This window comes from Artemia sp. Qi Xiang Cuo, chromosome 12 (genome assembly GCF_049724085.1).
Source record: "Artemia sp. Qi Xiang Cuo chromosome 12, ASM4972408v1, whole genome shotgun sequence".
Taxonomy (NCBI): Eukaryota; Metazoa; Arthropoda; class Branchiopoda; order Anostraca; family Artemiidae; genus Artemia; species Artemia sp. Qi Xiang Cuo.
In genome coordinates this window covers 7,174,767-7,199,096 of record NC_142805.1, presented here as the reverse complement: position 1 = coordinate 7,199,096, position 24,330 = coordinate 7,174,767, and the positions used below count along the sequence as shown (strand labels likewise).

General features: G+C 36.3%; 1 long non-coding RNA gene across 1 annotated transcript; it reads right to left on the bottom strand.

Annotated features, from left to right (window-relative positions):
* Positions 1-664: 664 nt before the first annotated feature.
* On the bottom strand, positions 665-20,758 carry LOC148945722 (uncharacterized). Its single transcript, XR_016142647.1, has 2 exons — positions 20,532-20,758; positions 665-861 (listed from the first exon to the last, which is right to left on the bottom strand). It is a non-coding gene; the product is annotated as an uncharacterized LOC148945722 (long non-coding RNA).
* Between the last annotated feature and the right edge of the window lie 3,572 nt (positions 20,759-24,330).

Genomic DNA, 24,330 nt, shown 5'->3' with positions numbered 1-24,330 from the left:
TCAAAATTCGGGTGCCTTGAGCATACCCCAAACATGAAGTTATCCTAAAAATATATGACACTTTTTTTTCTATCATAGAAGAATAGTTTAGGATGGTGGGAGGCAGGAAAAACAAAAAATATTTTTTTGATATATACATAAGGACCACCCTAGTGTGTGTGCGTGTGTGAAAGGGGGGGGGTAGTGGTGGTAAAATATAGCGGGTCTGCATGTAAAATGTGATAGCTACATTTATTCTGCATATTATGAAGTAAGAATTGTTTTATAACTTCACGCTGTCCAAATAATTTACCCCCCCCCTCTAATGTGCAAACGTATAGACCACATGATCCAAGTACACGGCATTCTGCCACCCGACACCTCTTTTCCACTTATCGTAAGACAATGGTCTCTTAATAGAGAAATATTAAAAACCTGTTCTACTGAGATGAAGAACTTGAGTGTTGGCGCTATATCAGATAAATTTAATTTAAACAACAGTGATAAAGACTAGCTTATTTAAGAAACTTAATAACATGATCCAAGACATTAAATCACTTATAAGGAGAATGAGAGGGGTCCAAGTCCGAAATATTATACGTAGCAATAACAATAATATGTACCATTTCCAATCACACACCCATTGAAAAATTTTCTAACAAATCGTTCCTACAAACTGACTTCTAGAATGCGTGAATGTTTCATTGGATAATATTATAAAGTTGTACGAAGCCGTTTCAGCTCTCTAGCGGCAAATGTAAGTGCTTTATCTCCATCTTCTTTCTTCACACGAGCATTCAAATATTCAGATATTTTATTTATCTCATCTCCTTTAGAAGAACCAGAGAGAGCCTCGTATTCCGTAACCTTTTCCTTGGCAGCCTGTAAATATCAAATTATTTATAAAGAATAACAAATACCCCCAATTGCAGATCTAGTCCTACCACTTTGACTTCAGCACTGACAGGGTGTGTAACCTCTTTACAAAAATTCTACCAACCTATTAATTCAAATTCAAAACTCATGAAATTAAAAATTGCTCATAGTTAGATTTTTTCTTATTGATTGTAACTTGTTTTCGTGCCCACATGATTTAAACTTCTATATAGTTGAGACTACTTTAATAAAATTATAAATAATTTTCAAATATCATAGGTAGCGCAATAGAACTGCCTCAGTAAAGGACAATGTTGGCAAAATGTATTCTTTTTTTTTTTTCTTTATACCAGGGCACTTCGTATTGAAGGAGTTGTCATAGAAACTTCGAAAAGGGCTCATTCGATTGGAAATCGAAATGGCTCGTGACTTTTTTAATAGTCAAAACTGAGTGGAGTGCAACTAACAACACTGCCACGCCCACCATTTAGCCAATCACATTCACTCAAAATATTTAGTTAGCAATTTTGTTCAATGTAGTTGAAAAGTCCTGACCTTAGGTCTTTAAGCAGGACACTCCCCCCAGAGCCCCCAGGGACCGCTTTATAAGTTAGACCCAGGAGTCATATGATGTTCTTATATAAAGTGTTCTCATAGAAACTTCAAAAAGGGCTCATTCGATTTGAAATTGAAAAGATAGTGCCCTTTCTAATAGCCTACAGGGATTGGAGGGCAACTAACCCCTCTCTCACGCACACCATTTCCTAAACACATCCACTAAAAAGTTTGAGCTGGGCATTATGTTCACCGGAGTTGAAAGGTCCGTTAATTATGTCTGTGAGGATGACACGCCACCCACCGCTCTCCGCGCAAGTATTGTTAGTTTGGCCCTGGGGGAAGTTAAGGTTTTTTTTTTAGATAAGGTGATGTCATAGAAACTTCAAAAAGGACTCAGTTGATTGGGAATTGAAAGGTCTAGTGCCCTTTCAATAGTCGAAAGTTATTCGAGGGCAACTAACCCCCCTCTCAGGCTCACCATGTCCCCACACCCCTCTACTCTAAGTGTCTAGATAGCCATTTTGTTCAAGGTAGTTGAATTTTTGCGAAATTATGTCTATTAGGACGACCCCCCGCGATAGTCCTCAGGGCAAGGGGTTTCAGTTATGCCCTGGGGGCATATAAGGTTTTTATAGAAAGCGATGTCGTACAAACTTCATAATGTGCTAATTCAATAGTGACTTGAAAGGGCTAAGGCCCTGTGTATTATTCGAAAGTAATCGGAGGGCAACTAACACCCCTCTCACGCCCACCAGGCCCCTCCACACACCAACTCTAAATTGTGGGATAGGCACTCTGTTAAACGTAGTTGAAAGGTCCGGAATTTATGTATTTGATGATGATACTCCCCCCTAATCCCTCAGGGCAAGGATTGTAAGTTATGCCCTGGGGGCATATAAGTTCTTTTTTTTAAAAATTGTAGTCGTATAAACTTTAAAAAGTGCTAATTCGATTTGAAATAGAAAGGGCCAGTACCCTTTTTAATAGTCAAAATTGATTGGAGGATAACTAACCTTCCTCTCACACCTACTCTGTCCCCACACACATGTAATAAAAATTTTTAAAGAGCCATTTTGTTCAACGTAGTTAAAAGTTTTAGAAATTATGTCTTGGAGGATGACAACCCCCCACAACCCTCAGAGAAAGGGTTCTAAGTTATGACCTAGGGGTCGATAAGGTTTTTATGGAAAGCGTTGTCGTATAAACTTCAAAAAATGATCATTCAATTGGGACTTGAAAGAGCTAGTGTCCTTTTTAATAGTCAAAAGTAATCGGAGGGCAACTAACACCCCTCCCAGGCCATCATTTTCCCAAACACATCCAATTAAAATTTTGAGATAGCCATTTTGTTCAAAGTAGATGACAGGTCAGGACCATATGTCTTTTAAGATGAAAACACACCCCTCCCCCCCCAAAGCCCGCAGGGACCGGGGATTACGGTCTGCGGGGGGGGCCGCTGAGGGGGATATCGACAGAGGTGGCTGATGATCGTCACAAAGACGCATTGGATTGGACCCTGAGAGGGATCACACCCCCTCATTTCCCCAAACACTTTCAATCAACATTTTGATACGGCCATTTTGTTCAAAGTAGTTGAAAGGTCTGTAAATTATGTCTTTGTGGATGATACCCCCCCCCCACCCGCCCCTCAGGTCACGGGGAGTCCTTCATTCACGTGGGACATATAAGGCTTTTTTTTATATAAAGTTTTTTCGTAAAAGCTCCAAGAATGTCTCATTCTATTGGAAGTTGAGAGGAGTAGGTCCTTTTTATGAGTCTATATTTATCAGATGTTTCATGACCCCCCTCGCCCCCTCATGTCCCCCCCCACGTACAATCAAAACTGTGAGATAATAATTTTGTTCAAGGTATTTGAAAGGTCCGTAAATTATATCTTTGAGGATAATAAATCACCCCAGCCCTCAGGGCCCGGGGTGTAATGGATGCTCTGGGGGACTGGAAGGTTTTTTTGAAGGCGTGGTCATATAAACTTCGGTGGGACCTCATTGGAGTAGTAATCAGACGCTCTGGTGCTCTTTTTAAGATTCAAAGTTTTCTAAGGGCAGCTACCCCCCCCCCACACACACACGTCGTATTGTCGCGAAATGCATCTAATAGAAATTTTCAGATATCCATTCTATTCAAAATAGTCTAAATATCATATAACAAGGCTTTTGATGTTGAAAAAAAAACCCCATAGATTATGAGGAAGGGTTGTAAGTTATTACCATGGGGTATTTAATTTTTTTATAAATAGGATGGTTGTTCAACTTTAGAAGAGGCTCATTTGGTTAAAAATTGTAAAATCTAGTTCCTTTTTAAGCGTCAAAAGTGATGGAGGGCATTTAGCCCCTTCCTCCCCTACAACCCATCCTTTCACCAAACGCATCTGATTGAAATTGTGAGAGAGCGTTTTTTTCAATAGTAAAAAGAACATATAATAATTACTTTAGGGATGACACAACCCCCCAGAGCCCGGGGGCGAGAGGGGTAGGTTGGTTTAGAGAGCATATAAGTGTTTTATGGTATGGGTGGTCGTAAAAACCTCAGCTGGGGCTTATGTAATGTGAAAGTGGACGTTCTTATTCCCATTTAATAGTCAATAGTGATGGAGGTCAAGCAGCACCCCCGAGGTCAATTTTTTTTTAAAATAGTCCAAAGAACTTACATAATGCTTCCAGGGTTGGCAAAACCCACCAGAGCCCTGGGGCTCGGGCTTTAAGTTATACCCAAGGGGAATATACATTTTGTTTTGAATGGGTGGTAGTTTTAAATTCAGTTAGATCTAATTTTATATTAAATTTGAATATATATTACCCTTTTTATGAGTCAAAGGGATTTGAGAGACCCCCCCCCCCATTATATCCCATAGTAAATATCCAAAAAATTTCTGAGACATCAATTTTTCAGCCTTGTTGAAAGGTTCAGTAATTATGCGTAGCAATAGATATAGTAGTATTAGTAGCAGTATGCAAATAGCACTTTTTTTCAACATCCCCTTTAACACAAGACGACATTTTTGACTTAATACCATCAACCAGTCCTGAAGCATTGCTGATACGTCCTCTTGACAACCTGTATGGGCATAGTGTATTTCGATTTATTTCAATACAGTTACAATATTTCCAAAATTTTTGCCTTAATACACTTAGGTTTATTAGTTGTAGCAGTAGCACCCGTAAATGTAGTAGTAGCAGTGGGAGTACATTTAATGCTAATAGTCTTAGTTTTAGTATCAGTAGTAGTAGTAGCAGTAATAGTAGGAGTAGAAGTATTAGTGTTATGATGCAAACATTGTCTTTTGGTTAGTTCAACATCCCCCAGAACCCACAACCTAATAAGCGTTGTAAGTTTTAATTTCACACACGAAACTGTTCCTAAGCGATTGCTGATATACCCTTTTGACAACCTATACACGGATGGTAGGTTGTCATCCGTTCAACAGAAACATTTAATATTGCTTATACTTAGATTTTTTCTTACTGATTGTAACTTGTTTTCGTGCCACATTATTTAAACTTCTATAGATTTGGGACTTCTTTAATAAAATTATAAATAATTTTCAAGATATAATATGCAGCGCAATAGAGATGCATAAGTAAATAACGATGTTGGAACAATGTTATTTTTTTCACTTTGTATAAAAGGGTTTGTCGTATAAACTTCGAAAAGGGCTCATTAGATTGGAAATTGGTAGGGCTAGGGCCCTTTTAATAGTCAAAAGCGAATTATGGGCAACTAACAACACTTCCACGCCCACCATTTCCCCAAACACATCTAATCAAATTTTTTGGAAGGCATTTTGGTCAGTGTAGTTGAAAGGTCCGGAAATTTTGTCTGTGAGGATGACGCTCCCACCCCCGCCCTCACGGCATATAAGGTTTTTATAGAAAGCATTGTCGTAGAAACTTCAAAAAGGGTTCATTCGATTGTAAGGGTTTGTGCCGTTTTTAATAGTCGAAAGTGATCGGAGGGCATCTAACCCCCCCTCTCACGCCCACCATTTCCCCAAACCCCTCCAAAAAAAATTTTGAGACATGCATTCGGTTAAAAGTAGTTGAAAGGGCAGGACATTATGTCTTTTAGGATGACACTTCCCCCCACCGCCCTCGGGGCACGGCGTGTTAGTTATGCCCTGGGGTTTTATAAGTTTTTTTTTATATACAGTGGGTTCATATAAACTTAAAAAAGTTATCATTCTATTTGACTTTTAAAGGCCTTTTGCCCTTTTTATTTTTAAAAAGTGATTGGGGGGCAACTAACCCCCCCCCCTCACGCCCCTCATGTCCCCAAACACCTCTAATCAAAAATGTTGGACAGCCATTTTTTTCAAAGTAGTTGAAAGTTTTAGAGATTAAGACTTTAAGGATGACAACTGCCCACATCCCCTCGGGCAAGGTTTGTAAGTTATGCCCGTGGGTCATAGAAGGTGTTTATATACAGCGTTGTCAAGAACCTTAAAAAATCTCTCTTTTTATTTTTACTTGAAATGGATAGTTCCCTTTTTAATAGTCGAAAGTAATTGGCGGGCATCTAACCCCCCACTCGCGCCAAGAATTTCCCCAAACACATCTAATCAAAATTTTTAGATAGCTATTTTGTTCACTGTAATTGAAAGTTTTAGAAATTATGTATTTGAGGATCAACAACCTTCTTTAGATATGCCATTTTGTTCATTGTAATTGAAAGTTTTAGAAATTATGTATTTGAGGATGACAACCCCCCACACCCCACAGTGCAAGGGTTGTAAGCTATGCCCTGGGGGCATATAAAGTTTTTTTTTTATAGAAAGCGTTGTCGTAGAAACTTCAAAAAGGGCTCATTCGATTGGAAATTGAAAGGACTAGTGCCCTTTTTAATAGTCAAAAGTGATTGGGGGCCAACTACCCCCCCCCTCACGCCTATAATGTCACCAAACACATCTAAAACATTATTTTGGACAGTCATTTTTTTAACTTTAGTTTAAATGTGTTGAGAGTATGTCGTTAATGCTGACACAGTCCCACACCCCCTACTGCACGGGGGGTAAGTAATGAACTTGGGGCACATAAGGTTTTTTATATACAGCGTTGTCATGAAACTTCAAAATAGTCTCTTTTTTTTGGGAATTGAAAGGGCTAGTGCCCTTTTTAATAGTAAAAAGTGATTTGAGGGCAACGAACCACCCTCATACGTCCACCATGTCCCCACACACAGCTAAAGCAAATTTTTAGATAGAGAGTTTGTTCATTGTAGTTGATATTTTTATAGATTATGTCTTTGAGGATGACAACCCCCCACACCCGTCAGGACAAGGGTTGTAAGCTATGCCCTGGGGGCATATAAGGTTTTCTTTATAGAAAGCGTTGTCGTAGAAACTTCAAAAAGGGCTCATTCAATTGGGAATTGAAAGGGCTAATGCCCTTTCAATTAGTCGAAAGTAATCGGAGGGCAACTAACACCCCTCCCACGCCCACCATTTTCCCAAACACATCCAATTAAAATTTTGAGATAGCCATTTTGTTCACCGTAGTTGAAAGGTACAGAAATGTCTTTGAGGATAACAAAAACCCCACCGCCCTCAGGTCACGGGTTGTAAGCTATGCTCTGGGGGCATATAAGGTTTATATAGAAAGCGTTGTCTTAAAAACTTAAAACGGACTCATTGGATTGTAAATTGGGAGGGAAATGGCCCTTTGAAATTGTCAAAAGTACTCGGAGGGCTAATCAGCCCCCCCAGCCTATCATGTCCTCACACACTTCCGATCAACATGTTGATATGGCCAGTTTTTTCAGCGTAGTTGAAAGGTCTATAAAATATGTATTTGAGAATGACACCTCCCCTTCATAGCCTTCAGGACAAGGGCTATAACTTATGCCCTTGGGGCATATAAAATTTTTATAGTGTTCTCGTAGAAGCTTCAAAAAGGGCTCATTCTATTGGAAGTTGAGAGGACTAGTGACTTTTTTATTTTTCGAAAGTGATCAGAGGTTAAATGACCCCCCACCCACCCATCATTTACCCAAAAACTTCCAATAAAAATTTTGAGATAAACATTTTTTTAAAGGTATTTGAAAGGTCCGGATATTATGTCATTAAGGATAACAAATCCCCCCTGCCCCCACGGCTAGGGTTGTAAGTTATGTCCTGGGGGAATAGAAGGTTTTTATAGAAAGCGTGGCCATATATACTTCGGAGGGACCTCGTTGGAGTAATAATCAGACGCTGTAGTGCTCTTTTTAAGAGTCAAATTGATCGGAGGGCAGCTACCCCCCTCCCCTCTCCCCTCCCATCCTCAAACGTCGTATTGTCCCAAAAAGATTCTAAAATAAATATTTATCGTGCACGTATATTAAAAATATTATAAATATCATTTAAAAATGCTTTTTGGGTTGAAAAAACCCAAAAGACTAGGGGTAAGGGTTGTAACTTGTGACCAGAGAGCATTTAAAGTTTTTATGGAAAGGATGGTTGTTTAACTTTAGAAGAGGCTCATGTCAAAAGTGATGGAGGGCATTTAGCGCCCCCCTCCCCTACAACCCATCCTTTCAACAAACGCATCTGATTGAAATTATTAGTAAGCGATTTTTTTCAAAATAGTCCAAAGAACATATAATAATGTCATTAGTTATGACACAACGCCCTAGCGCCCTGGGGATAGTGTTGTAAGTTGTTTTATGAGGTCATATAAGGTTTTTATGGAATGGGTGGTCGTATAATCATGAGATGGTGATTATTTGACTTACAAGTGCACTTTTCAAGACTCACATAGATTTGAGAGCAAAAAGCCCCCCTCTCCCGGGCCCCGCGCCGCGGGTGACTTAGCCACGACTATCAACATGGTGCGTTAAAAAATTTATTCTTAGACTGTGAAGGTTTTGGTCATGATTCGGGGGAGGACGACACCCCCCCTCCAGCTCGCGGGAAAAGGGTTGTCAGTTATGCGCGTGGGGCATATCAGGTTCGTATAATAAGGGTGGTCGTATGTGCTTTGGAAGGGACTCATTGGATTGGTAATCATAAATTCCTGTGCCCTTTTAAGAGGCACAATGATCAGAGCGCAGTCATACCCCCCAGAGCCTTGGAGCACGGGCTTTAAGTTATGCCTTGGGGGCATAAAAGGTTTTTATGGAATGGGTGATCGTATTAAATTCAGATGAGTCTCAATTGAGTTTAAATTGGAATCTATTGTGCACTTTTCAACAGTCCACGTGATTTGAGAGGAACCTCCCCCCCCCACGCCCCGCATTTCCCAGAATAAAAATCCAAAACAACGTTTTGATTCTTCAATTTTTTAAGCATTTTCGAAAGGTTCAGTAATTATGGGTAGCAGTAGTTTTATTATTATTAGTAGCAGTATGCAAATAACACTTTTTTTTCCAACATCCCCTTCAACACACGATGAAATTTTTAACTTAATACCATCAACCGGTCCTGAAGCATTGCTGATACGTCCTTTTGACAACCTCTATGGGCATAGTGTGTTTCGATTTATTTCAATACAGTTACAACATTACCCAAAAATTTTTGCCTTAATACACTTAGGTTTATTAGTTGTAGTAGTAGCACCAGTAAATGTAGCAGTAGCAGTACATTTAATACTAATAGTCTTAGTTATAGTAGCAGTAGTAGTAGCAGTAGTAGTTGTAGGAGTAGAAGCATTAGTATTATGATGCCAATATTGTCTTTTGGTTAGTTCAACATCCCCCACAACAAGTGTTATAAGTTTTAATTCTACATACGAAACTGTTCCTAAGATATTGCTGATATGCCCTTTTGACAACCTGCATACAGATGGCAGGTTGTCATCCGCACAACAGAAATTTTCTCTAAAAGTTTCCCCTTCATACCCTCATAGGTGGTGAATTTTGAGCTAGCAATAAGACACTGTGCGTATTCGTTTAATGCTGCTGCTACGTTTACTGCAACTAACGATAGTAATGGCACCAGGTTGAAACTTTTACGTATCTTTCAGGAGGTGTTTTAATTAAAGGAAAAACCTATATGCATGCAGGTATTAAAAAGGCATATAAGAACTATAGGGCATATAAGGATATAGGCAGTGATGCTCTATCATAGCTAATAATATCATTGATATCTTAAAGGAGCTAACTTTATTGAAAATTAAAAGTTCTAGTGTCCTCTCAAGAGTCAAAAGTGATTGGAAGGCAATCAGTCTTCGTCTTTAGCTTACAATTTTCCAGACACTTCCAATCAAAAATTTCAGACAGCCATTTTGTTCAGCATAGCTGAATAGTCTAGTGACTATATCTTTAGGGTTATTGAGTAGGTCAACCACAGTTATGTAATTTTCCAATTATGATTAAAAAATAAATTTAGATTTAAAATTAAATAAAAACACACTGTTTGTATGCTGGTTGCCAATAATACATATCACAAACATACAAAGAACGATTAAAGGTATTAAGTTCAAATGTTCGGGGCTACTTCTATTACTATTTCTGCTCTTAAAATGAACAAACACCTAACAACACCTAATTTAAAGGTGTTACTTCGAAAATAGCTCCTAGAATTTTACTAAATCAAAAGAACGTAAGTGTATCCAGGCTGTGAAAGAGTATAAATATAATTCTTTGGGAATGGTATTAACCTTCATTCATCAGGTCAACTAGAGGGTGTGTCTGACTAAATTACACACTACTACTTGTGTCATGATTTTCAAAAGAGTTTATGTAGTTAAAAATTGATGAAAAAGTTTCTCCAGCATATAAATAGCAGGCCAAACTATAAATTCTTCAAGGAAAACCGTAAAGATTAAAAATAGTACTTTCTTATCCCTGAAAAATACAATGTAAATATAAGACGAACATAAATTAATTAAAAAAACGATTTTCACAAAATAATTTTTTCAAAGAAAAGTAAAGAACTATATTAAACCGAAAATAAATAAAAATAGTATCAAATAATCTACCAAGCATACAACTACCATAAATCAGTATCAATAAATAAATAAAACCAAAAACAAACAGAAATTAAAATAAATAAAAGAGTCAAACTCAAAACGAGCAGAAATTATCATGAGTAGTGTTAAAAAACACTGTGTTTTTTAAAATAGACAACATAATTAGCAATTTACTGAAAAAAATTCTTTTAAATCTTTTCACTTTTATAACTTTAAGAAATCAAAAATTAATTAAGATTTTAAGGAATAAATATCAGCATATGTACTAAACCAATGCAAATTTTCCTCAGTAAATTCATTTGATTTTTTTTCAGTATATTACAAATTATGTCCTGGCTTTTAGAAAAAATAGGTTTTGAACCCTACTCATTTTAATTTCTACTCGTTAACTGTTTTATTTATTTTAAATTCTGTTTGTTTTGGGTTTCATTTATTTATTGATACTGACTTGTGGTAGTTGTATGCCTGGTAGATTATTTGATTCTATTTTTGTTCATTTTGGTTTAATATAGTTCTTTAGTTATGAAACAGCCCCCCAGCGCCCTGGGGATAGGGTTGTAAGTTGATTTATGAGGGCATATAAGGTTTTTATAGAATGGGTGGTCGTATAATCATCAGATGGGGATTATTTGACTTAAAAGTGCCCTTTTCAATACTCAAAGAGATTTGAGAGCAAACAGCCCCCCCCCCTGATGCATGTCACATATTTTTTTCACTGTTTTTCTGATGCCCGAGCCACACCATAGTCATCAGATCATAGTCACATCTGTCGATAAAAAGCCAAGCTTTATGAATGAAATTGGGTTGTTATTGATTTTAATGACACACTTGTATTTCAGAAGTGGAAAACTAAAATGGCAAGAAATAGTTCAGAGAAGCTTGTGTCAGCACCACGTCTGCCCACCAGTTATATCCTAATACTACGCATTCTTATATTTTGACAGATTCTAGTTAGAGATTGAAATAACTGTTGTTTCAAGCTTCCATATTTTCTAATTTCAAAAATTATGCCTTAACTATTTAGTATGATTAAATAAAAAAAAAAAAGTTTTTTTTAAAGCTTAAAGTAAGGAGCGATATCAAAACTTAAAACGAAGAGAAATGATTCCGTATACCAAAGAGGCTATCCCCTCTTCAACACCTCACTCTTTACGCTTAAGTTTTTATTGTTTTAAAAAGTAGAGTTGTGACAATGAGTCAAACTTTAGCGTAAAGAGCGAGGCGCTGAGTTGGGGACGACCCCTTTCATATACTTTACGGAATAATTTCCTTTCGTTTCAAGTTGTAATGTCGATCCTTACTTTCAGTTAAAAAAAAACTTTTTTTTTATTTAATTTCTGAACGTTTTTCAAACAATGCAGGTTAAAATTTGGCTCACCGTACATGAAAAGTTAAAAAACAAAATTTGCATATTAATTTTGGCAGATTTATTCCGTATATGAACGGTTGCCCCTTCCTCAATACCTTACTCTTTACGCTAAAGCTGTTAGTACTTTTATAAAAGCTTCTTAGTCTACTTAACCGGCCCCCGTGTTTCAGTAGCCAATGTTAAAAACTTGGGACAAAGAGTCAAACTTTAGCGTAAAGAGCAAGGTATTTAGGAGGGAGCAACTCTTCGTATACGGAATATTTTTCTGTTCATTTTTCAAATAATGACGGTAAATCTGGCTCACCCTCTATGAAATATACCCCTCCCCCTCACAGAAAAATCCTCCGTTTAAATTTTACCCAACGTAAAGTACACCCCCTCGTTAAAGTCCCTCCAGACAGTTCCATGATAACTGAGAATCCTCCGTCCCTGTAAAATTGCTAGCGTATGATTCAGCCTGAGCAATTTTCCTTAACATTCTTTCTTTTGAATAAGACTTTAATCTCTAATTGGTTTCTCAATCACTCCAGAAATGCCCCCTTCCGTGGAAGTTATGTCCCGGAAATCAAAACACGTGGAAAATAGCCCCCGGAACATCTCGACATGAAAAATTTGGCAAAGAGAATGTAAGAATTAAAAAGAATTTCTTACAGTAATTCTGTACAATCCCCCTCCCCAGTGCACCCGGTCCCCTGGAAAATTCATCTCCCAGAAGTTTCCTTCCCAAAGGAAGATTCTTCTTATAGAACGTCACCCCAAGCAGGACCCCTCCCCCCAAAAATGACTGAATACTTCCCAAACACACGTACTAGGCCCCGCTACGTACCCAGTGGGAAATTTCCTAAATTACAGGCCTCTCCCACATACTGTGGGGAGATTATAATTTTGATTATAATTTTGGAAAAAATGGGCGTGGGAGGGGGCCCACTTGCCCCCAGTCTTGTTGGTCACTTAAAATGGACACGAAACGTTTAGTTTCCGCTAGAATGCAACCTCTACCTATCTTCTAGGACCATTATTTTAATACAGTCACCCCTGAAAAAACAAAAACAAACCAACAACTAAAAACAAATAAATACACATCCATGATCTGTCTTCTGGCAAAAATTGCAAAATTCCATATTTTTGCAGATAGGATCTTCAAACTTCTACAATATAGTTCTCATGTACGTTGAACACGATGGCGTGATTTTCATTAAGATTCCTTGAATTTTAGGGAATGTTTCCCCCATTTCAAAAATTAGGCAAATTTTAGCAGCCTGGTAACCTTTGATCGGCCAGATTAAACTTGATGAATCCTATATATTTGAAATCAGCATTACCAGCTCATTCTTTTGATGTATCTATTGATAATAAAAGTCCGTTTTTTATAGTTTCGGTTACTATTGAGCCGAGTCACTCCTTACTTACATTTCGTTACCACGAACTGTTTTATTTTAAAATCAAAGGTTTTATTCTTGTATTTTTAAAAATTTTAAAAAGGTGTACTTATTAGCATCTTAAATACTAAAAAATAGAAGATAACAAAAAAAAAAAAATTTTTAAGAATGTGAAAACAAAAAAATCTAATATTTAAGCTATGTACATTAAACAGCCGTAAACATATAAATTTAAATAATAAAAAATTTAAAAGAAAAAAATTTTTATATAAAAAAAGAATCAAATAATTAAAGGAATAAATAAAATGAAAAAAAAACAAATATTATTAATAACTAGTACTAATAACACTTTGAGTGATTTTTATTGACTTCTATAACTAGATACAGCCTATTCTTATTCCTATGCTGTTAAATATTTTGTAATAGTTTTTGCGCTTCAGCGGCTGTAGTAAAGTATTTCTGTCTGGGCATTTTTACGACTTTGCTACATACGCTATCTGCGAAGTGTTTTGCCTCACAAAAAATCGCATTAGTGATAAACAATACATGGACCACTCAGCTTCACTGTCTATTGGTTTTTCAAATTAAAGAATCTTAGTATTTTCATTAAAAATATGTTCTTTTTCTTACATTAACAATTGTATCTTATTCCAGAATGGTGTCAGAGAAATAAAAATTGCTGTTTCAAGCTTCCAACTTTTCTAGTTTCCAGAAAGTATGTCTTTACTCTTTATTCTATTGGTATACCGAATAAATTGAACAATGTTTTTTTTGAGTAATTTCAGTGCCATTTCTTGACTTTACCGAAAAATTTGACTAAAAATGGTGGCCAGTCAAAAAGTGCATATTCAGGACGCAATACATCACGAATTTCAACAGGGCAACAGCGCTATGGTCACGTGACCTTACGGTTAAGCAAACTTCTACGTAATATCTTGATTTCAGATGCCAGAGGAGCCAGACAACCCTGTTGCAAGGAAGCTAAGGTGGCAGCTGAAAAAACAAGCAACATATATGGTCAAGAACTAATTGGGTATTTACGCCAGCTAGAAATAGCTTAGTAAAATTATTTTCAGGAGATACGACCTTCAAAGATGAGGTGAGGGTAGTATGGCTTTCCAACCTGGACGAAAATCTTTAAAAGGTAATATTTATACCGTCAAAATTTACCCAGGCACAAATCAACCTTATTTGACAAGGAAGGAATTGATAAACGGCCAAGAAAATGGAAACAGGTCATACACAATAGGGGTGAGTGCACAGTAAACTGATATAATTCTTGCTCCAATAGAAGCCAAAGAAATGTCTGATAAAAATTGAAGTTACTTTCGACTTGGCTTTATAATTTACTAAAACGATTAAATTGATACTAATTAATTTGATTGATCAGGGGGATATCTTCACTTACATTGGTAGTATACTAATTGATACTAATTAATTTGATTGATCAGGGGGATATCTTCACTTACATTGGTAGTATACTAATTGATACTAATTAATTTGATTGATCAGGGTGATATCTTCACTTACATTGGTATTATACTAATTGATACTAATTAATTTGATTGATCAGGGGGATATCTTCACTTACATTGGTAGTATACTAATTGATACTAAATAATTTGATTGATCAGGGGGATATCTTCACTTACATTGGTAGTATACTAATTGATACTAAATAATTTGATTGATCAGGGAGATATCTTCACTTACATTGGTAGTATTGTTATTAAAGACGGTGGGAACATTGAAGATGTTAACAATAGAATAGTCAAGGCACAGGCTGTTTATTCACAGTTGAAAAAAGTTTGGAAGAATAGGAAGAAAAGTCAGCAAATCAAGATTTGAATGTTGGAAGCTATAGTGATGACAGTGGTGAAATACAGTTCTAAAGCAGGTGCACTCAGAAAAATTAAGGAAGATTTGCTATATGCTTTTCAGAGAAATTGCCTAAGGATGGTTGAGGGTACTCGACTGACTGACCGTATTTCAAACAGTAGGCTGTACGAAAAGTGTGGTTCAATCCCACATTCTAGGGGGATAATGAGAGAAGGGTTGAGATGGCACGTTCTGTGGATAAAGGATGACAGATTGCCTTATTCAGCTAACCATCTAGGGCTAAAGGGAAAGCAGGACGTCCGTGGTTGTGGAGGGAGGATCTCACAAAAGAAGATTTAAGGCAACTGGAAACTTCCTGGGAAGGTGCAAAGAGGGAGGATTTTAATAGATTGGGATGGATGAAGAGTGTGCGTAGCTGTGTTGGCATCAGGCGACTTGGTACTGCGGTGAGTTGTCTATATTGTCAAATTAGATAGGTAAATCGGGTTTACCTACCTATATTAGAACAGCCAAAGCGTCATATATATATATATGATAACATTTTATTTTGCAATTAGACGCTTTGGCTGTTCCAATATAGGTAGGTAAACGCAATTTACCTACCTAATTTAACAAAGATTGAATTATAGTTCGTGTTGTATGAAACTGGGCCGCACCTCTTAGATTCAGGATTACAGGACTGTTTCTCTCTGGAACCCTAATGTAATGTCAGTCGATAACAGTACTTGCAGAGTGAACTGTGTTTTGACCAGCTTCTGACAAAATAATGACACAATACGATCTTTTAGAATTAACTAATATACTCCGAGACGCTTGAGCAGTGGATGAGGGGGCAGGGGTAAAACCCTCTATATTCGTTAGCCCACCTAGATTTAGAAACATATCTTTTTTTTTTTGTTTTTTCTTGGAAAATTACCTTTGTTGGCAATTAATTGAAAACGAGAAAAACCAACAATACTACCTGTCTTAGGTTTTGAAAAATTCATTCCTCCTCCCCCCTAAGGTTTTATGAATTAGAACACTTGCGCGTGAGGGTTCTTTGCTAGGATAGCATTCTTTTTCTATTATATTAATATTTCTCTGTATTATTATTATATATAGTTTATTTATTATTTCTTTATATTTTTATTGTTATTTCCCAATAAATTTCTGTATTTTCTTAATATTATTTATTAAGTCCATTTCTTAGAATTTATTTATAATATTATTTATTATCTTTATTATTGCGTACATTATTACCAGGCTTTCTTGGCGTGTACAAGAAAGACTAGTAGACTCAGAACGCACACTTCATGTTTGTTACGGATTTCTTTTTTTTTGGAACATGAAGAAGAAGATAGCCCCATGATATTTTTCAGCTTTACTAGAAAAATTGCCATCTGATTATAACCCTGAGACTTTGAGCCAGATTGCGACTTCTCCGACGATCTAGGTGTCTTGACTCAGTCCGGCCTCAACAGTGAAGTGGTGGTTCTACTTAAAAGAGCAGAAATCGGTTTTGAAGAATCCGAAGCTGATACAAAGTCACCTAGTCCAAAGTTATCCGGAGGCAGTCGAAGTCAAACCATACCATAGGCCATTTTAGTTGGTTTTAAGGCCCTCAAAGCTTACCATAAGAGCTGTTGGATCTTCAATAGTCACATCTACTGTCCTACACAATCCCTACAATCACATCTACATCTATCTCTTCTACTGGCCCGAAAAGTAAATTCATCCTTCGATATGCTTGTACCCAAATGGAAGAAAAACCATTATGGTAGCCCAAACTATAGTAGTTTTTTTTTGGGAAGAAAATGGAACAAAAATAACCTTTTTGATGATTACATCTTACTGACTGACTTCTTTGTTTGGTTGTGGGACAGGAATTTACTCGAACGAACTGTTGATCAAACTAACTCATGGTCCCAGCAAAAGATGGATCAATTACCCTCCATTGGGTTTCTAAGCCGCCAACATAATCGAGTCATTTCATAGGCCCCCAGATAGGAAAATGTACTGGGAGACCTCTGACAATGTGCACATCCAACCTATCTGTTTAAGCATGACTAGAGACAGATTCAGATTCTACCAAATCCAACGATTTAACCATCTAGAAGAGAACCATGCAATAACTGAAAGGTGTAAGTACAGACTATTCAAGATTCGAGCATTGATTGAAAAGCTGAACAAAACGTTCCTAGGTGCTTGGAATGAAACAGAGACTCTTTCAGCTGGACAGAGTAGGATATTGTTCAAGGGCAGATACAGCATGAAGCCATACTGTATGAAGCGGCTGTATGAATACTGTATGAAGCGGCTCAAGCGAGGATATAAAATTTCTTGCTTGTATGTTTGGCTACGTTTACGGATTTGTCAAGGGAAGAAAAACGATGTAGCCTGACATGCACAGTTTAAATTGGGAGTGAGAGTGGAAGTCAAATTAACAACTCCGCTTGCATTTAAAATCCATATGATGTACTTCAACAATTATTTTCCTTCGACTGAATTAATCTGCTGCTTAAAAAATAGATACTCGTGTGTTTGAGACAACAAGGACCTTGAGAAAGCATTTCCCGGAGCCAGAAGGACACGAAGATGAAGAGAGGGGATTCAGATAGGCGAGTTTCTCAGCAATAAATTGTTGTTATCAGTTGAAGAGACAATGAAAGCGCGTTTTCAGCCTATGATGTCATAGGCTGCTCTTGGGCCTCTTGGACATGACCATTACGGATCCTTATACTTCTTATAAGGCAAAGAAGCCAGAGGGGATAAGATTTCACTGATAGAGCTTAAAGGATGGTTAACCAGAGGCCTAATACTGTTATTTGTACACAGGTATTCGATCAAATAACTTGTTTTACTGTCCTACATCTTATACCATCACACATACATACATATAATATCTTTATAAGTGAGCACTAATTGTGTATATGTATGTATGCATGTATGTTCTCGGAAACGGCTCCATATTTTTTCGGGAAAACTGGTATACTAGGATATTCTCGCATAAAAAAACGCTCTGAAGAGGTCAGGAGTCTGAGAAAATTCGTTAAGAGTCATAACTTTGGGTTTTGCAAATGATGTCATGTACTATGTTACTACTTCGTATTATCATTTCATATGACATCATATAAGCATTTTCTAATATGATGCGATGCAGAGCACAAATAAGATTGTTGAGTTTCCAATACATCAATTATTTATATAGTAAAATGTCCGTTGGAAGGCCCAAAATACGAAAATTTGCAGTTGTTGTTACTATTAATGATGATTCTTTGGAAGTAACACCTGGAAGTAATACAGTCAGAATCCTTGCGTCAGCGAAACATGATAAGATGTGAAAATCGACAACCTGGGCCATCAATTGCAACAACACCAATACGGGCAGCTAAAGCAAAAGCCATTGCTAAATCGTCTTAAGTAATTAAAATCCAAAAACGTGTCAGAAATGAAAATGAAGACCAAAGATACGGGCGGTTGGAAGATCTGCGGAAACGACAATTAGAGCGTGTCGAAAATGAAATGAAGAGCAAAGACACACACGGAACGAAGACATGCGACACCGAGCGAGTGAGCGAGTCAAAAATAAAAATGAAGAGCAAAGACACACGCGGTTAGAAGAAAAGTGAAGGCATGTCAAAAATGAAAATGAAGAGCAAAGACACACCCCGTTTAGACATGCGACACACGCGGTAAGAAGACTTGCGGCACCAAAAATGTGAGCGAGTCAATGAAAATCAACCTGGACAGTGAGAATCAAAACGTGTCAAAATTGAAAATGATAGCGATGATGATTAGGTTTGGGATTTTGACACGCATAAGCTCATCAATGTTTACCATACCTTTGTTCAAAAATAAAGGTTCGGTGCATTTCATATGTATTTCATAATGACGAAAGACAAGCCGAGGTAAAACGAATCAAACAAATTGAAAATGATAGCGATGATTATTAGGTTTTGCATTTTGACATGGATAAGGTCATCAATGCCTACCATACCTTCAAAATCAAAAACCTGGACTAGATAAATCATTGGAAGAAAAAAGAAATTTTGTCCCACCACCTGAACAATTAAAACAAAAAAAGGTTCGGCAATATGTCTTTCATAATGACAAAAAATACAAGCCGAGTCAAAATAAGAATTTTTTGTCCTACCACCTGACCAATTAAAACAAAAAAAAGTTCGGCAAGAAATAATTGTGTATTTATGTATTTATTTATTCTCAAAAACGGCTCCATATTTTTTCGATAAAATTCGTATCTTGGGATTTTCTGGGCAAAAAAAAGAAGATCTATTTAGGTCAGAAGTTTGAGAAAATTTTCTAAAAGCCTCAATTTTGGAAAACAACATTTATGTAAGTAACGTCATATTTATGAATACATTCGAAAAGCATACATACATCATATTTGTCTCTGTAGTGGTTGCATAATTTTAACTGTCTATAATGCAGGCAAAATTACACAATAAACAAATGATTGACATGAAAAATCATATGATTAACGTCATATATACGAGCAAATTTCAAGAGAATAAATTTATCACCCCCACCCCCTAGAGAAAAACTACCGTTTTTATATCTATGACACCTCAGACATTACAAAAGGAACATAGTTAGGTATAAAATACCAAGTGTAATTAGTCTATTTACAAATGGCGTTTTAAGTACTTTCATTATGCCTAGAGAAGGTAGAGCAAATAAAGAGATTAACTATGATACCTAGCGTAAAAATGAATAACATATACCATCAAACGTGACAAAGAAAAATCCTATCTGACATGATCTGACCAAACCGAGAGTTTAAGTTAAAGTGTATTGAAAAAAAAAGATAAAGTAATGATAAACGAACATGAAGATACAGTCAGAATCCTTGCGTCAGCGAAAATTACAAAGAGTCAAAAACGATTTAAATAGGTTAGGACTTCAAGAAAGAATTTGTATTTTTTCCCAGGGTGGTTGTAACGAACCTGTGGTGACGTCATGACATCAAGAAGAGGCTCACGTCTGCGGTTAGAAGACAAGTAACAAGGCAAATCCATCTCTAGAAGGCTGCTACGGCGGCGATGCCGCTGGTACAATTATTCTGATGTTGTTATACATTCGAAAAGCATACATCAATCATATCTGTCCAGTGTGGTTTTCCCCAGTGTGGTTGTAATGAACCAGTGGTGATGTCATGACATCAAGAAGAGGCTCACGTCTGCGGTTAGAAGACAAGTTACAAGGCAAATCCATCTATAGAAGGCTGCTACGGCGGTACAATTATTCTGATGTTGTTATATATATATATCATATCCAACGACTTAGTAAGATTTAAAAGACTATGGAACAGTATCCTCACTCAATCATTGAGAGTAAGCAAAAATTCACTTTATAATAGCCATTACTTCAGATTTAATGGGATGACACTTTGAAGGGGAGCGGGGATGTAACAGAGTGTAATTTTGTAAGTTTTTTTTCTCCAAAATAATACCAAATTTTTTATATTTGTATTATTCCTATTTACACTTATAACATTTTTCTATCTCACTATATAAATGAGTTTATTATGCACTTTCGCAAAGCAGTAATTTTGTATTTTTTTTCTATAATTGAAGGACATCTGTTCATTAAAAAATTTAAGTAGTTGTATTACTTAATCTAATTTCTCACCTCCAATATTCGTCAGGGGAACTTTGCTATTTCTGCAACATGAATACCAAAGCTCTGGTCACATACGCCTGGATTGACCTTATACAGCATTATAAGGGAATCACCATCACTTAAAGCGGTAACATGGTAATTCTTAATTGCTTTAATATTCTTTGCCAAACGTGTGAGTTCATGGTAATGAGTCGCAAATAGAAAGTGAGATTTTATTCCGGTCGCTAGTTTCCTGAAAACAGACAAAACTGGAGAGCAATAATCAAAAAAAAATGATTTTAAATATTGACTAACATAATTTATTATAAATGCACAATAAGCAGAAAAATTTCGACCAATAAAAAAATTAGTTTCACAGCGTTCTTGTCAATTGTGACAACGCTACATGGACAAAGCAACGCCTGTAAACTGTGATTCAGCCATTCCTATTGCAAGATCCTCTCTCCAGGATCAGCGAACCCGGAGGAAACTGAAATCGTGACGGATTTGTAAGACAAAAGCCTAAGTTAGCTTCGTTCTAGATGAGTTGTCTGCACTTGCGTCAATAAAAAAAAAAAAAAATAGTCGGAGAGGGGCGGGGGGGGGGGAGGCAAAATAAATTTTGGAAATTTAGGGAGCAAATATTCTGTTTTTTTTCCAAAATTTTAACAATAAAAATACACAAAAGTATTTTTCATTAAAATGCCCCCCAAAAGAGAGATTTTCCACAATCTAGGGGGTGGACGCGAAATAATCAAGGGGCCACATCGCCCCCTCCCGCGAATTCAAGTTCCGGGGTGTTAATATCGTCAGGCACCTAGTCCCCCCCTCCCCCACGTCCTCTTTCCTCCAAATGCACCAGAGAAATTTTGAGATAGTCATTTTGTTCAAAATAGTCTAAAGATCATATATAAGGCCTTCAGGGTTGAAATAACCCCTCAGGACCTGGGGGCAGGAAATGTAAGTTCTACCCCAGTGGCATATAAAGTTTTTATGGAAGTGGTCGTATAAACTTTAAAGGCGATAATACCAAAAACTAATCCACGAATTTAAATACCCAAAATACATGAATACTAAAATAAATTTCAAATAACAGCAGGCTAAACACAAAAACTAAAGCACTAGGCTCGAAGTCATCAAAAAGACAAATTCAATTTAACTACAATCACGCAGATGAATTAGAATCTCATTATCTGCTTAATAGCCCTCTATATTGCCCTCTTAATCTTAATGCCCTCTTATTGACTAGTATTCAAGTGACTATATAAACATTTGATTACTCAGGCACTCAAGTACTCAATAATCAATTCAATAATCCCTCTAACTTTAAAGTAGACAGGAATATAATTAAGAAAAAACAAACCTGCAAACTGTACTCATTGTAGATAAATTAATATTTAACATTATTAATTAAATAAAATATTAAATTTTATATTAATTAAATTAATTAAATATTAAAATTAATTAAAATCTTAATTAAATAAGCTTTATTAATTAAATAATATTTAATTAAATAATTAAATATAAAATTAATTATTGTTTAACTAATTAATTAAACTAATAAGCAAAACTATTTATTAAATTTTACGACACTTCTTGCCCGTAAAAATTCCAACATTAACAACCCAAGGTAGTTTTTTCCCAAAGAAAACTACCCCTTCAATAAAAGCTATACCTTCTTGAGCTGCTTGGCTCCATATGTTTTCAGATACTTTTTTGGTGGTTTTTCACCCACGTTTCTTCATTTCAAATTTGGCACATCCGCTGCTACCAAGAATCGCATGAGGGTCTTTTCATTCAGAAATTAGATTCCCAGTTTTCCTAATATTCTTAAATATGCATGGCTGTGTAGGTTTCGACTTGGCCAATTCAAACGATCAAATTTTATTTTCACTGTCCTAAGTACTTCAATAAAAATTAGATTTTCTTTTAAAATTCATTTCCAATAAAGTCTTTAAACTATATTTACAATTTTTTACAATTACTTATTATGGTGAGGAATTGGGAAGCTAACAAGAACTAGTCCATAGATCTCGCTCATCACTTCTGGGATCAATTTTAAGCATATAAACTACATCTTTTTTAGACAAAGAACATTTTATTTTGTACTTCTAATGCTTATCTTATCTTGCTATATTTCACACAAGCAGATGGCGTGAAATCTTCTTCATCCCTTATACCTCAAGGAACGGTTGAACGTGAGTAGAATCTCGTTCTTCTACTACAATGCAAAACCTACGACTACTAACAGCTCACTATAGTACCAAGCCACCTGAGGCCAACATGCTACTCCTCCATCACAATCTATTTAAAGCCTCCCTGTTTGAACCCTCCCACGAAGTTCCAATTCCCCTTAAATCCTTCCCCAAGACATGTTCCGCATAAATCAGGAACAACCTGTCTTTTGTTTGGCCCTAGATGGATGGCCAAAAGGACGATCTTTGCCAATATGTCATGTTTAATCCAAAGAACGTTTCCTAACCATCTCCCCCTTTCTCTGATTATAGCCCTAGAAAGCGGGATAAAAACCGCATTTTTTGTACATATTAATGTTTGAAATACAGTCAGTCAGACGGGTACCCAAAGCAGTCCGTATACAATTCCTCGTGACAACATCTAATGAATCATCCTCCGTTTTTCGGAGCACCCAAGTTTCAGAAACATACATGGCCGTAGTTTCCCCTTTCGTTTCCAATATTCTAATCTTGGTTCATGTGACTTATCGTCCTTTCCTTTCAAACTTATTTAACTCTGAAGAAATACTCTGGACCCTAGCTATCCTAACTTTAATATTTTCGTTGCATCCACCATCTTTAGGTCTACTACTACTACGAATACCTAGGTAAGTAAACGTATCCTCTTGATCGAGCTTCTCGTTACCCAAAATAACATCTTCACCTTCAATTATTCCTATTCTTAGTGACTTTAGTCTTCTCAAACCCTTCTCAAAAACCCTCAAACCCTCAAAAACTTTTTCATTAGGACGCTTAAATAAACAACGTAATATAAGTGTAGAAGAGTTTTTACTTTCCCATCTGATTCCATGTTTTACCATGGCGTTTCTGCGTTTCTTAGGACACAGTTCATCGAAATGATCCATATAAATAGGGACAGAACGTAACCCTGCTTGACTCCTGATTTAATACGAAACTACTTACTAACCTCATTTCCTACCTTAACCGCAGCAATATCATTCTTGTACATAGCACAAACGAATCTAATCTGGTATAGCGTACAAGGATAGGACCTGCACCAAAGCTCTTCTATCAGCTAAATCAAACGCTTTCTCATAATCTACAAAGCTAAAGACTAAAGGCATCTGATGACTCAAGCGTTATTAATTTAATTAATTATTTTAACTAAAGACTCAATTAAAAAAACTAAAATCATATGTTTACTCAGGCATTATTAATCTAATTAATCATCTAGACTAAAGCCCCAAAGACAGAAAATTACAAGCATATTATTACTCGGGCATTATTAAACTAAATAATCATATTTAATATTTATGAGAGACTAAATGAAAAAAGATTAAAGTTGTATCATGAATCAGGTATAATTAATCTTAGTTATTATACATAATATAGCCTAAATTAAAAAAAATTTAAGTACCATCATGACTAAGGAATAATTAATCTCAGTAATCATCTTGAATAAATACTAAATGACTAAAAGATTAAAGGCATCTGATTACTCAGCCATTTTATTAATCTAAGTAATAATCTTGACTAAAGATTAAATACCAAATTACGACACAATAATAGCGTATGATGACTCAGGCATAATTAATCTAATTTATCATCTTGACTATAGACTAAATGACAAAAGA